The sequence below is a fragment of the Eublepharis macularius genome, chromosome 9 (genome assembly GCF_028583425.1).
Source record: "Eublepharis macularius isolate TG4126 chromosome 9, MPM_Emac_v1.0, whole genome shotgun sequence".
Taxonomy (NCBI): Eukaryota; Metazoa; Chordata; class Lepidosauria; order Squamata; family Eublepharidae; genus Eublepharis; species Eublepharis macularius.
Window position 1 is genome coordinate 78,595,787 of NC_072798.1, and position 14,114 is coordinate 78,609,900.

The following is a 14,114-nucleotide window of genomic DNA, read 5'->3' on the forward strand; positions in this document are numbered from 1 at the left end:
ATTTTGGCCCCAATCCAAGCTGAAACGGGCCCAAAATGGCTGAGAGTCTGGTTGGCAGGGCCACCTGACATGTGACCTCTTTGGGGAACTGCCGGAACTGTGTTCCTGTGCATTCCCCCTCGAAATGAGCCTTGAAGGCAAGAGATGAAAAGAATTAGTTAGCCATTGCCTGCCCCTGCATATCAACTGTGGTCTTCCTTGGTGGTCCCCCATCCAAGTACTAACATGTGCCAACCCTAGTTAGTTTCTAAAATCTGATGAGATTGGGATAGTCTGGGCCATCCAGGTTAGGGCCATGTGCGATTTAAAGTACATGAAAAAAAGATGCTCAAAACAAAAACTTCATTCATAGCCTGACTTTCTCACTGAGACTCAAGGCAGATATTTGACTTATGACAACCCCTGGTGGGGTTTTCATGGCAAGAGACTAACAGGTGGTTTGCTGTTGCCTGCCTCTGCAATCCTGGTTTTCATTGGAGGTCTCCCATCCAATTACTAACCAAGGCCAACCCTACTTAGCTCCCGAGATCTGACGAGATCAGGCTTGCGTAGGCTATTCAGGTCAAGTCCAAGACAGAGTACAGAATATGAAAAACAATTCAGCTAAACTACAAATGGGGTTAAGCTTATAGAACTGAATATAATGCAAACAAAAAAACCTGTCTAAGGCAACAACTTGTCTAATGCTTGATGTGTCATACTGCTGAAAGGGTTACAAATGTAGAAGGCATTATATTGCAATGAAAAGGGGCGATACATACATTAGCCATTGCAATAGACTACAATAATAGTTTCATACTATAGTTCCGATCTCCTTATAAGAATACCCTCCTGAACATTTCAGTTTTGCACAATCTACAAAATTATAGTAGTGTGGGGATCTTCATGATAAAGTTCACACAGGCTGTTTCATAATTTGGCATTAAGATTACCAACCTCCAGACCATAGAGACCAGTTCCCCTGGGAAAAATGGCAGCTTCAGATGGTGGAATCTGTGACATCACTCCCTGCTAAGCTCCCTTTGATCTCCAAACTCTGCCCTCCACAGGAACGGTCCCCATATCTCCAGGAATTTCCCAAGCCAGAGTTAGCAACCCTATGTGGGAGCCACCACAGAGAATAAATGTGAACAAACAGTTGCCAATTTTACCTGTTTGCAGAGTGGCACCTTGTCAGGATGTCAGTTCTCTAACCAGAGTTACGCCATATTAACTTGTGTTATAATTAGTAGTTGTGTAGTTTTCCTCCCTCCAGGCCCAGGTGTCGTCCAGGCCGCTCATACCCATGGGAGCGAAGAGTCCTTATCTATCCAGTCCAGCCAACGACCTTGATGTCCTTGTCTTCTCATGCCTTCGCAGACGGAACTGGGGGGAGGCTGGGAATGGGTGTTTGAAGTATTGTAACTTTCACTTTGCATGCCATTCTCAACAAAGCTTTCGTTCAGCCAAGGCCTCATCCGCCTTTGGAGTGTGGACACCTGTATCCTGAGCATAGTCTTTCAATAAACCTTTTTGAACCAAGAAACCTTGTGCTTCTTGCAAGAGGGGGGAGACGAACTCTAGATAACTGGGATTCCATAGTCTGACACACCTTCAAAAGACTTTGCTCAGATAAGCGCCGCTGTAGATGCAGAACATGGCAAACAGGATTGCCAGTCTCTATTGGGGCCTGCAGTTCTCCCAGAATTAAAATTGATCTCCAAGACTATAGAGATTAGTTCCCCCGGAGAAAATGGCTGCTTTGGAGGGTGGAGTCCATGGCACTATAACCCATTGAGGTCCCTCCTCCCCCTAAACCCTGCCCTTCCCAGGCTCCGCTCCTTCACATTTTCAGGAATTTCCCAACCCAATGTTGGCAATGCTATGTACATATGTAGGTCCAAATATACTATTTTTGGTATAGTATATTGTCTGAATTTATATACTGATAAATTCAGATATAAAATGGAGGAGTCCCTCCATCCACATTGAGTGTGCATTACAGTTTACTGCACAGCTGCTGTCTTCGAGACATGCCTTCCGGTTTAAGGTGGGGCTGTGGCTCAGTTGTGGAGCATCCACTTTGCCAGCAGAAGGCCTCAGGTTCAATCTTTGGATCAAATAGTAGGTGATACAAAAGACTTCTCATCCAAGACCTTGTAGAGCCACTCAGGGCCAAACTAGAAGTGACAGCGTCCACGGTCTGACCCATGCACGCTACCTCCATTTTAAAGGGATTTAAAAACGCCATGAGGACTTGATCCTGATCAGACCTGCAGCACAATGTGCTGAGGCCCTCTTGTCCTGCCCCCGTGCACATTTTCAAGTGCCTGATTCACTGGCACAAACAGCCAACAGAAGCTGCCAACCAACCAACCAACCAACCACCTATATCTCGGAGCTGATCTTGATTTATACTGATTTTGTAGTTATATTCAAGGATTTGATACTATATACAGTTTCAGCGCACTATATTTTTACCGTACCATTTCTGTGCATTTTTGTACTGAATGATAATACTTGTGAATCAATACGTTTATAGTTACAGACTTTCTGTAAAATCATAAGCAGAGTTACTCAAGTCTAAGTCCATTGATTTCAATGGGCTTAGACTGGAGTTACTCTGCTTAGGATTTCACTGTTTGTGTAGGAATACATTTATTCTGCTCTATTTTGGGAGTTGACAGCAAAAGCACTGAAGCTGTTTTGTGTGACTAAGAGGAACAGATTCTCATGGTTCACTTCTATTGCCATGAACTTGATGTTCCAAAAGGGAGTGATACAAGTTATGTGGGCTTTGCAAGAAAGTCAAGCACTCTTCCCAATAAGCCTTTTAACATCAAGTTGATGCTGTAAGTGGTTGTTTTATTTTCTAAAAGTAAGATTTGAAAGCGAAGATGACTGTATTACATGCAAAGGTCTGTTGGTAATGCTTTTGCTAGGTAGGGATGCTAACAAACATTGTGGTTTCATGGTTTCCATGTAAAAATCCTGGTTTCATTTTTAGGTTCCCTTTGTGTGAACTGAACTCATGAATCATTATTTTGTGTTTGGATGAACTGTTAATGTTATTTTGCATTGATTGTGTATAAAGGGTGTAAAATGGGATAGAAAGAGAAATTAAAATGCTATAAAGGTAACATAATAATGGAAATACTAGCACAAAATTGAGTGGAAGGGGAAAAAACTCATAATGACGATAAAAAGAAACAGAAAAAGACATTTTGTACATTTCTATTATTAAGGCAACAACCAGGCAAGAAAAACACAATGGACGGTGTGATGGCATTCCAACCTGTATTGCAAGAGGCATGGAAAGATGTATTCCTATCCATATGGAACATGTCTAGATGTGTATCTGGTTTCAGTTTTTCCCACCATAAGCGGTATGTGAACACCAAGAAAAATTACACATTTTATTTAAAAAGTCCCTCCCATTCATTTCTCAGTTCCTAAGTCAATGTCACATAAGTTAATTTGCAAGGAAACTGTATCCAGAAATGCCAGTTTTGGTTGCAGGAAATCCATAGCAGAGGGATTTTGGAACAAGCAATGAATACAGGCATACATGTTATTCATTTAGCTTCATTTATACCCCACCTTTTCCCCAATGGGGACCAAAACTGGCTTACATTATTCTCCCCTTCTTCATTTTATCCTTACAATGACCCCATAAGGTACACTGAGAGTATGGGACTGACACAAGCTCACCCAGCAATCTTTCAACGCAGTCTGGAGATTCAAACCTAGACCACCCAAATCCTAGTCTGACACTCTAAGCACTACACCATACTGGCATACTTGAAGAGTCAGATCACTGATTTATCAAGGTCAGTATCAGGGCTTTTTTCTGGGAAAAGAGGTGGTGGAACTCAGTGGGTTGCCAGCACAGGGGGCAACTCTTGGCGGGAGGTGGTGGCCCTGGTACCACATGTGTGCGTGCAAAGTGCACTCATGTCCCCAGGGTCAATGACGTCACTTTGGGGCAGCTGGAACAAGGGGGGAGTTTTTAAAAGTTTAAATCACCCTCAGCGACGATGGTCACATGGCTGGTGGCCCCGCCCCTGATCTCCAGACAGAGGGGAGTTTAGATTGCCCTCTGCGCCACTGGAGCGGCGGCGCAGAGGGCAATCTAAACTCCCCTCTGTCTGGAGATCAGGGGGCGGGGCCACCAGCCATGTGACCATTTTCAAGAGGTTTCGGAACTCCATTCCACCACGTTCCAGCTGAAAAAAAGCCCTGGTCAGTATTGTCTCCTCTGACAAGCAGCAGCTCTCCAGGGTGTCAGGCAGAGGTTTATCACATCCCCTACCACCTGATCCTTTTGACTGGAGATGCTGGGGATTGAACCTGGGTCCTCTTGCATGCAAAACAGATGCTGTACCACTGAACCACAGCCTCTCTCCCTTTGATGAAGCACATCACAATTCACACCTACAAATCAGGTAAGATAATATATTAAGTTATAACTGCAAAGGCTGTTACAACAGAAATTCTCAAAATCTCTACAAACCAGCCCTTTTTTTAAAAAAAAAAAGGAAGGAAAGAAAACGGCAGTGCAGCTGTGTAGGAAACAAAACATCTGGTTTCTGAGGATTAAGTAAGGGGATCGCATTAGTACCCGAAGAACAGGCTAGTGTAGAAGCAACCCCCAGATACACGTGGAAGCTAATCAACTTTAGCACTGACTGTAACATTAAAATGAAAGGAAAAAAAGAAGGCAGGAAGGTTGCGTGTGGAGTGTCTTTGGCACAGTTGATGGAGAAGTATGTGAGTAGGAGTCTGAAATGCAAAACTACCAATTAGCATTTCATGAGAATCCGAGTATGAAAGATTACTATATATCAGAAAATAAAGTGGCATTTCTAGCTATAAACATCTCTGTATCACATCGCCTCTAGCCAGGTTAATTTAAAGAGATAGGCTACCAGCAGTTATTTAATTCATTTGTCCCTTTTAGATTGTAATTTTATGTGTGTTTTGTCTATACACACATTCTATTTGTCATTAACATGAACAATGACTAACAGTGCAATCCTAAGGAGAGTTACTCCAGTCTGAGCCCATTGACTTCAATTGGCTTAGACTGGAGTAACTCTCCTTAGGATTGCACTGTTAGTTTATAACCTTTTGTTACAAGAGCTTATGAATGGTGTGTGTATGTGTTTATATATATATATGAAGGATGGATGGATGGATATACACACATATACCCCCTCTCATATTCAATACCATGCATACATATATATGGACCCAGAGGAGTTAGCCGTGTTAGTCTGTAGTAGCAAAAATAGAAAAGAGTCCAGTAGCACCTTTAAGACTATCCAACTTTACTGTAGCATAAGCTTTCGAGAATCACAGTTCTGAAGAAGAGAGCTGTGATTCTCGAAAGCTTATGCTACAGTAAAGTTGGTTAGTCTTAAAGGTGCTACTGGACTCTTTTCTATTTTTGATACATATATATGGTATCTACAATTTACTAAATAATAGTGCTACTTAATTTTTGTGTGAGTCAAGGATAAAATACTAAGTTTACATAGTAATACTAAATTTAAGTGTGAACATTCTGTCCCTGAGCAACTCTAATCATACTAGTTGCTGTTCAAGGACACAATTTTTAAGCAGTGTACAGTATCTTTAGAACAGAATGTCCTTAGAAGTAGTCAAAATACACCCTAAGTCAGACATCTTTCTTGGCTGCTGAATGATTTATTTATTTATTTATATACGGCTTCTCTTCAATTAAGAGCTCAAAGAGGTTAACAACAATTATCTCAGTTAAAACCAATACAAAACAGAATACATTCAATAAAAACACAATAAACAAACAGCATAGTATAAATACTTAAAACTGCTCATCCTTAATGTCGCCTCACTTTGGGTTGCTAGTTGTGCTCCAACCCTAGTGGGAGCATGGGGGAATGAGATTGGCAAAACATCATTGGGTGACACTTCTTCAACCTATGAACAAGGAAGAAATATCACCAAGTCATGTGAAACTCTTGGATTTCCCCCAATATCTATGGTAGAGATTGGCAACATTCGTAGAGCATTACACAATGGCGCAACATCACTTCTGAGTTCCGACAAAATTGATGTTGTGGCATCATGCAGCATCATTCATTACCCCTCCACCCCTCTGTTAAGCATCAGTGGGGAAATTAGCAGCTCTTGCTGGAGCTCACCCACTTTAAGCCAGCAAATAGCTACTCTAGGCCTCATACTAATAAAAGGGCCATATACAGACACAAATGAAACCTCGGTTGTCTATTCCAGAAATGAGCTGAAATGAGGATCACACAAACAGGAGTGAAAATGTTCTTAATCCTGCCTCTTCTCTAGATGGTTTGAACCCACTAAGAAAAGGGAAAGGGATCGTGCTGTGAATTAGCTCCTTTAAAGTAGTATTGGAAGCACAGTTTTTCTTTAAAGGAGCAAAGCTGCCATATGAAGCCCTGTCATTCCTTCCTTCCTCTTGACAAAACACTTGCAATGTAGAGGGAGAATCATGTTTATGGTGGTGATCCATAGCATGAACCATTATGCCACTCCTCTTCAGTTTGCAAAACTTTGTCTACTTATAGACAAGGTGTTGCTGATAGGTTGGGATTATCCATGTCTCCATGTGACCAGTCCATTAGAAGCACAGTCCTCACTCTAACCGGGCTGCATTTGCCTTCAGTGATGTCATCACTCTTACTATGTGCCTCCTGATTGGTTGGGATCTTTCCAGGTAGTAGAGATTGGGGGTGGGGGGTGATACTGAAACAGCTGCAGCACAGGAAAACCATGTCTACAAACAGTACCAAAAGTGTACAAATAATGGGTTTGTCTAGCTCCACTTTTCATACTTGCCAGCTGCCACCAGTAAGGCCAGAGAGAGGAGAGAGAGCAGCAAGAAGAAACCCCTCCATGCTGCCTGGCCTGAGACCACACCAAGAACCTCCTCCCTAAAAACTGAATATTCCAATGCATACATCGCACTCTGAGCCTCCAGAAATTTTCTATTCTCTTCTATGAACTGGGATTTAAGATGTCACCCATTCTGGATGAAATTTTCCTCCCTTGAAGGAAGAGGTCCATAGTATGGGGGTGCTCTTAGAACTAGGCCTACGGCTGGAGGAGCAGGTGGCAGCTGTCACCAGGTAAAGTGCCTTTTATCAGTTTTGTTTGGTTAGCCAGCAGCAGCCTTTTCTGGGCAGTAAAGATCTGGCCACTGTGCTGCATGCCTTAGTTGCACCTAGGTTAGATTACTGCAAGGTGCTCTACATAGGGCGATCTTTGAAGTATGTTCAGAAACTACCATTGGTGTAGAATGCTGCAGCCAGAGTGTTGAGTGGAGTTGGTCATAGGGACTATATCACTCCCATCTTTGCCTATCTACACTGGCTCCCAATCTGTTTCCGGGCACAATTCACGGTGCTGGTGTTGACCTTTAAAGCTCTATATGGTTTGGGACCAACTATCCTTAAGGACCACCTACTCCCTTATGAACCTACCCAACCACTGTGGTCATCTTCAAATATTCTGCTTTGGCTGCCTCCACCTTGTGAGATTAGGAAGGTGGCAACCTGGGAGAGGGACTTTTTGGTTTTGACACCAAAACTCTGGAACTCTCTCCCCAGAGAGACTTGATTGTTCCCTTACCATCTTCTGTCAGTGGGCAAAGGCTTTTTTGTTTTGTTTGGCTTTCCCCCAGTGATCCCTTCTTTTTGCACAATGTTTTAATTGTTGTTTTTATGTTTTGTATATGTATTTTATCTCTGGTTTTAATTGTTTTAATGATGGGTTTTCTGTTGGTTTTAATGGTTTTTAAGATGTGATTTTATGATGTATGTTCTTAATTTGTTAACCATCTTGGTGGCCCTTATGAGGGCAGAAAGGTGGGGAATAAATTTTGTAAAATAATAAAATAAATTAAGTCCTAGAATCCAAAGTGAGTTAAGGGGTTGCTGTGGATTATGTATAGAATCCCCTGATCAGTTCATCTATGATAAAGAAATAACTGTATTCTCCAAGAAAGCATTTACTACTACACTGTTCTTTTCCGGACACATTAATAAATATTCTAGTCATATCCAGAAAAGCCTGCTTCAAATACTCTGATTCTTTTACATACCTACTAGTACAAAAGATCAAAATTATATGGGGGAAATAGAATAGTCAGTCAAGGACACAAAGGAAAGTAGGACCTGCTGCTGTTCTACTGCTCTTGAGATGTCATGCAAAACACCAGCATCAGAATGTGATTAACTCTGCAGGACAGAGATGGGGGGGGGGGGAATATAAGGAACTGTCCTCAAAATAAGCATACAGAAGAAATGCACCCCCTAGTCAGGAAGTCTTTCTATGCAACTTACAAAGATTGTTGACAAGGGGAAACCTGGCATTTGTATGTATCAATCAGCTGAAATCTCTGCAGGCCACAGAAGAACATCAGGTTCTCTGGAAGAAAGGACAAGGTACTTGTCACATGTAATGGTAGTCCAATTACTGTTTTTGTAAGAGAAACCTGCGTCTAGAGAAGAACATAGTAAATAAAGATGCAGTGGCTAGAAACTGAACTCTTTCTTTGCCTATCATTATCTGCGCTCTAAAACTGCCCACATCCACAATGGCTTCTCCTCCTTCCACTTAGGATACTCAACCATGTGTTTGAAAAGGCAACTATGCAATTGTAATGCTGAAAGGGGAAAAGCCAGGGGCGGGGGTGAAATTTGGGGTAGAGAAATACTAGGGGTGGAAGATGCATGAACCATCTATGCTGCTGATGTACTCCTGGGCTTCTCCTCCAGAAACAGATTTTCCTGTCCATAAAGGGCAATTAGGGTACATGTTTGTATGTAATATTTGCCTTAAGGTGATAGATCTGATGTAACAGTGATCTACATACAGAAACAGTCTGTCTTATTTCAAAGGTAAGATCATAGTTACTCAAAGCCCCAGGGCTCATTTCGAAGGGGAATGCACAGTAATACAGTTCCAGCAGTTCCCCAAAGAGGTCACATGTGAGGTAGTCCCACCCACCTGACTCTCGGCCATTTTGGGCCCATTTTGTCCTGGATTGGGGCCGAAACAGCCTGGATCAGGCCTCTGACTGGTGGTGGATCACTTTCCTGCTCAGCAGTGGCCTGATCCTGACCATTTTGGCCCCCTTTTCAGCCATTTTCAGCCCCCTTTTGCCATTTTGGGCCCAATTTTGGCCCTGAATGGCCAGGTTTGGGTCCAAAACAGCCAGGATAGGTGATGTCAAGGGGTGTGGCATATGCAAATCAGTTATGCCAATGACACATTTCCGGTGATGGCAAGGGGCGTGGCATATGCTAATGAGTTATGCTAATGAGCTCTGCTGATGAGTTCCTCCAGCTCTTTTTCTATGAAATGACCCCTGCAAAGCCCTATAAAAGCGTACAAAATTCAAAGCAAAACAGCACCCTCCCCCGATTACTACATTTCTAACAGTGCAATCCTAAGCAGAGCGACACTATTCTAAGCCCGCTGACTCGACCATAATAGATTTAGACAGGTGTAATTTTGCTGAGGATTCTGTTGTAAAGATATTGAGGTGAAGCCAACTATCCTCTAAGAAACCTTTCTTCAAAAAGCCTTCCTATCCCAATGAAAGAGCCACTTAAGTTAGAGGAAGGCTCCTTAGGTTGCAGGAAGGCTTCAATTTTTTTTCTGAGTGGAATGATAGGATAGGAGCAGGGTCTGTTCCACTAGCAGGCTCTTTATACCTTTACAGAGCAATCTGAGTTACTCAGTTAGTGTCAATGCACTTAGAAGAGGCGGGGGGAATGCTGTATTTCCACACTGCATTACTTCCAAAAGTAAGCTTATTAAAAGTAGAGACAAATACCAAATTCCAATTTTTTTTGTATAAAACTTGCAAAATACGATGCATTGCAAAAACACAATAATCTATACAAATATGAAGGCATAAACCTTCAAGCAAGAACCTAATACGAGTGTAATTAAGAGTAATGAGGTATAATTAAGGGGAAATTCAGGCTGATTACCATGAAATTAGATCTATTACAGTATGCAATACACTGTTTCCCTTAACGAAGTTGAGAACTCCAATTATTGACCTAAATGATCTCTATGCCTTTGCAATTTCCATGATCCACAGGATGGTGATCTGTAAAAGGAAAAACAATGAAGATCATTAAATGATATGAATATCCTTTATGTAGCTCAATCAATACTTTGTAATAGTATTTTGTTTCTCATGGTTTACCATTGTTCTATCTATTCAGTAAGCTTTTAGGAGGGAAAAATTGACTAGCGGAAAAAAGGAAGTGTTCCACACTTTCCTAAAAACCTAAAATCCTTACTAAGTAGTTCAGTTAATAACATTATTTTGTGGCAGTTCATTGACATCTGTTTATTAAATTGGCTTGAAAAAGAACTCCATTCCCCAGTTCAAGTCCCCAAGGCCATCTTCCATCTTATTCAGGTTACTCTGAAGTGAATAAGAGAAAACTTTAATAATAACATTCGATTTATATATCACCCTTCAGGACAAATTCACGCCCACTCAGAGTAGTTTATAAAGCCGAGAGAGCTCCTAGAAACTGTGACTGATCCAAGGTCACCCAGGTGGCTTCAAGCGGAGGAGTGGGGAATCAAACCCAGTTCTCCCGCTTTTAACCACTACACCAAACTGGCTCTGTGCAGAGCAATACCTGCACAGTTTGTGTTTTCATCCACATGATTTATGGCAATTATACTCAGTGTAATGTATAATGAAGCAGGCTGAGGACAGTAGGCAACTCCAAAGCATACGCCTATACCAGATGTTCATCTAACTGAATAAAAACTTTACCTCTTACCCGCACTTCAGCCTTTTAAAAACACTTGAGCTCAAATCACAATTGATTAAAACCACATCAACACTTGAAACTGCCTTATACTGAGTCAGAGCATTAGTCTGTCAAAGTCACACCTCAGGTAGGAAATTTCACATCACCTACTGGGGGTGGTGGAGAGTGCCCTCAAGACATAGTGGACTTATGGTGACCCTTGCTGGGGTTTTCATGTCAAGAGACCAACAGAGATGGTTTGCTATTGCCTGCCTCTGCAACCCTGGTCTTCATTGGAAGTCTCCCATCCAATTACTAACCAAGGCTGACCCTGCTTAGCTTCTGAGAACTGATGAGACTGAGGCGCTCTGGGCTATCCAGGTCAGGGCCTCCCCTACCCTTAAGAAGATGTAAAGTTTTTGGAATGTGGCTGAATACATCATTCACAGCTGGTGTACTCAATGAAAACCCTTGCAAAAACTTGTTCAGACTGAATAGCAGTATTCATGATGGAGACTCAGGAAGACAATCCACTGCATCATAATTCATGAGCACCATGAGATCCACCAGGTGGTCTGAGTGTCAGTGAGAAAGCTGGATTAAACAAAGTGTAAGATGTGATCTTTGAAGTCTTATCATAGCCTTCCTTTGGAAGAAACAGAGGCCCCAACGATATCATCTGCATACAGGCTGAATTTCATCTCATCTTTTACTTTGCTACCAAGAATGGTGGGGTGGTGGTGGTTGAGAATAGCAAGGGCTAGAGGTTCAATAGAAAGGGTAAAAAGCAGGGGCAAAAACTGTCAGCCTTGTCTGGTACCCCATGAAATCAGAACGTCTTTTGAAGATAGGTTGTTTATTTATATTTGGGCCACTGGAGAAGAATAAAGGGCTTGGATAGTGTGCACAAAATGTCCCCCAAATTCCATGTGACTCAGGAATAAGATTAGGTATTTAGGCTCTAGTTTGTCAAATGCCTTTTCTATATCAATCGATTGTATAAGAGATTCAATTTTTTTCCTGCTGTAATTTATGATGTCAAGTGACAGATAGAGATGGGCATGATCCCCCCAAAAATACTGATTAAGCCGATCGTGGATCCGGGCCGCTGCCGAGCCCAGGTCACCGATTCTAACCAATCAAGTCCCATTTCCAATCCGGAACTGAGAAGGCCAAAGCGGGAGGGTGCCCCGCTGTTTCCAGCGATATAGGAATGGTGGTTGGTGGCAGCGGCTGCCAGGCCCGGCGGGCAGGGGGAGGGAGGGGACATTCACACACACTTAGAGTAGAGTGGGGGAGTTTTTAACCTGGCAACGAGCCACCTTCCCTCAGGGAGGGGGCATTCCCAGGGCTGGATCTACGGTTGCCAGCACCCAGGGCAACCGTAGTCAGGCTCTTGTGTGTGCGCGCGTGCTCCTGGGTCACCCCCTCTGCCCACGCAGCAAGCCAGCTGTCCCGGTGCACTGCGGAGCTGGCGGCAGCACGAGTGGCTCGGCAGCTGCCCGTGCCGTTCACCTGCCCCGCAAGACAAGGGGCGGCCAGCTTGCCCGCGTGCCCCTTGTCCTGGGGAAAGGTGAACGGAGCAGGTGGCCTCCCAGCCTCCCGTGCTGCCTTTTGCCTTTCCCCAGGACAAAGGGAGGCTGGCTTGCCCGCGTGCCCCTTGTCCTGGGGAAAGACGAACAGTGCAGGCGTCCGCCCAGCCTCCCACGCTGCCTTTTGCCTTTCCCCAGGACAAGGGGCGGCCGGCTTGCCCACGCGCCCCTTGTCCTGGGGAAAGACGAACGGTGCGGGCAGCCTCCCAGCCTCCCATGCTGCCTTTTGCCTTTCCTTTGTGCCCATGGCTTCAGAACACCCCCTTCCCTCTCTCTCCCCTGGGTTGCTGCTCTGTGGTTGGAAGGAAGCCTGCTAATCAAGGAAAGCTGGGCTTCTATTCATATTTCGAGGGTGACAGAAGGAGGGCAAACACAGCTCATTCCCCTGGCTCCATTGCCCCAGGAATAAATTACTGGCACCAGAGTGTCTGAAATTCCAAACAGAAACCGATATATCCGATCAAGTCCCGAACAAGCAAACCCCCAACTGCTGGATCGGTTGCCGTGAATGGAACCGATTAGCTGAGTCACGATGGTGCAAACGCCAAAATCGGGGTTTTTTTGAAATCATAATTCAGATCGCACCCATGTCTATTTACAGATATTATTGGCTATGTTATGTTTTGGCATGAACCCTATTTGGTCTTAGTGAATGTAGTGTGTGATGACTGAGCTTAACCTATTAGCAATGATGGCTATAAAAATGTTGCATCTTGATTTATTAGTGATATTGGTCTGTAAAAACTTGGGTTAGTTAGGTCTTTATCCAGTTTTGATATGACTACTATTCTGGAAAGCAGCCAAGTTTGAGGAACCATGCCAGAGAATAAGACAACACTGCAAATCTTAGCTAGGGGTTATATTAGGATATCTGCATTTTTAAAAATAAAACTCACTTGGGAATCTGTGTCTGCCTGGAGATTTATTGTTTTCAAGGATTTGCTAGTAGTTGGTAGTTCTTGAATTGTGATAGGAGCTTCCATTAGATCTCTATGTTCTTTTATAAGTTTTGAAATGTTAGATTTTGAAACTAGATACTCCTCAGTCTTTTCTGAGTTTGGGTTGGAAGATGCACATAAATTCTTATAGTAATTAACAAATATATTTAAAATTTGAGAAGGTTTTATTACAATTTTTTTGCTAGGACAAAATATGTGATTGATAAAACTTGAGGGTTTCTTATGTTTGACTTTCCAGGCTAAATGGCACAAGAACTTGGAGTGAAAGTGCCAAAATTTCTATTTTAGGAATAAAGGTCTTTTGGATCTTAGCGGTTTCCAATGTTTCCAAGATTTTCTTCTCAGCTTGCAACTGTTTATAATTTTTTCCTGTCAGTTTATGCTCTTGTTCCAAATAGGTTATTTTGGAGATGATTTCCCCTCTTGCTCTTTTCCTCTCTCTTTTATAGGAAGAGGCTAATGAAATGATTTTTGCCCTAGTTATCACCTTCATTGTCTCCCATATTATTGCAGGACTGACACCACGATTAGCATTATCTTTAAAAACAGTTCTGTAGAGAGGAGGCAATTTCTGAGCTTATAGTGTTATTATATAAGAGTAAGGTGTTAAATCTCCATTCTGCAGAATTAGTATCATCCTCGCCAATTTTTAATACACAATCGAACCAGGAATGGTCAGACCAAATTCTTTGACCAATGGATGTAGAATGAACCAGGTCTACTACATTTCTAGAAATTAAGATATAATCTATTCTGGCGTGAACATCATAGCGTGCAGA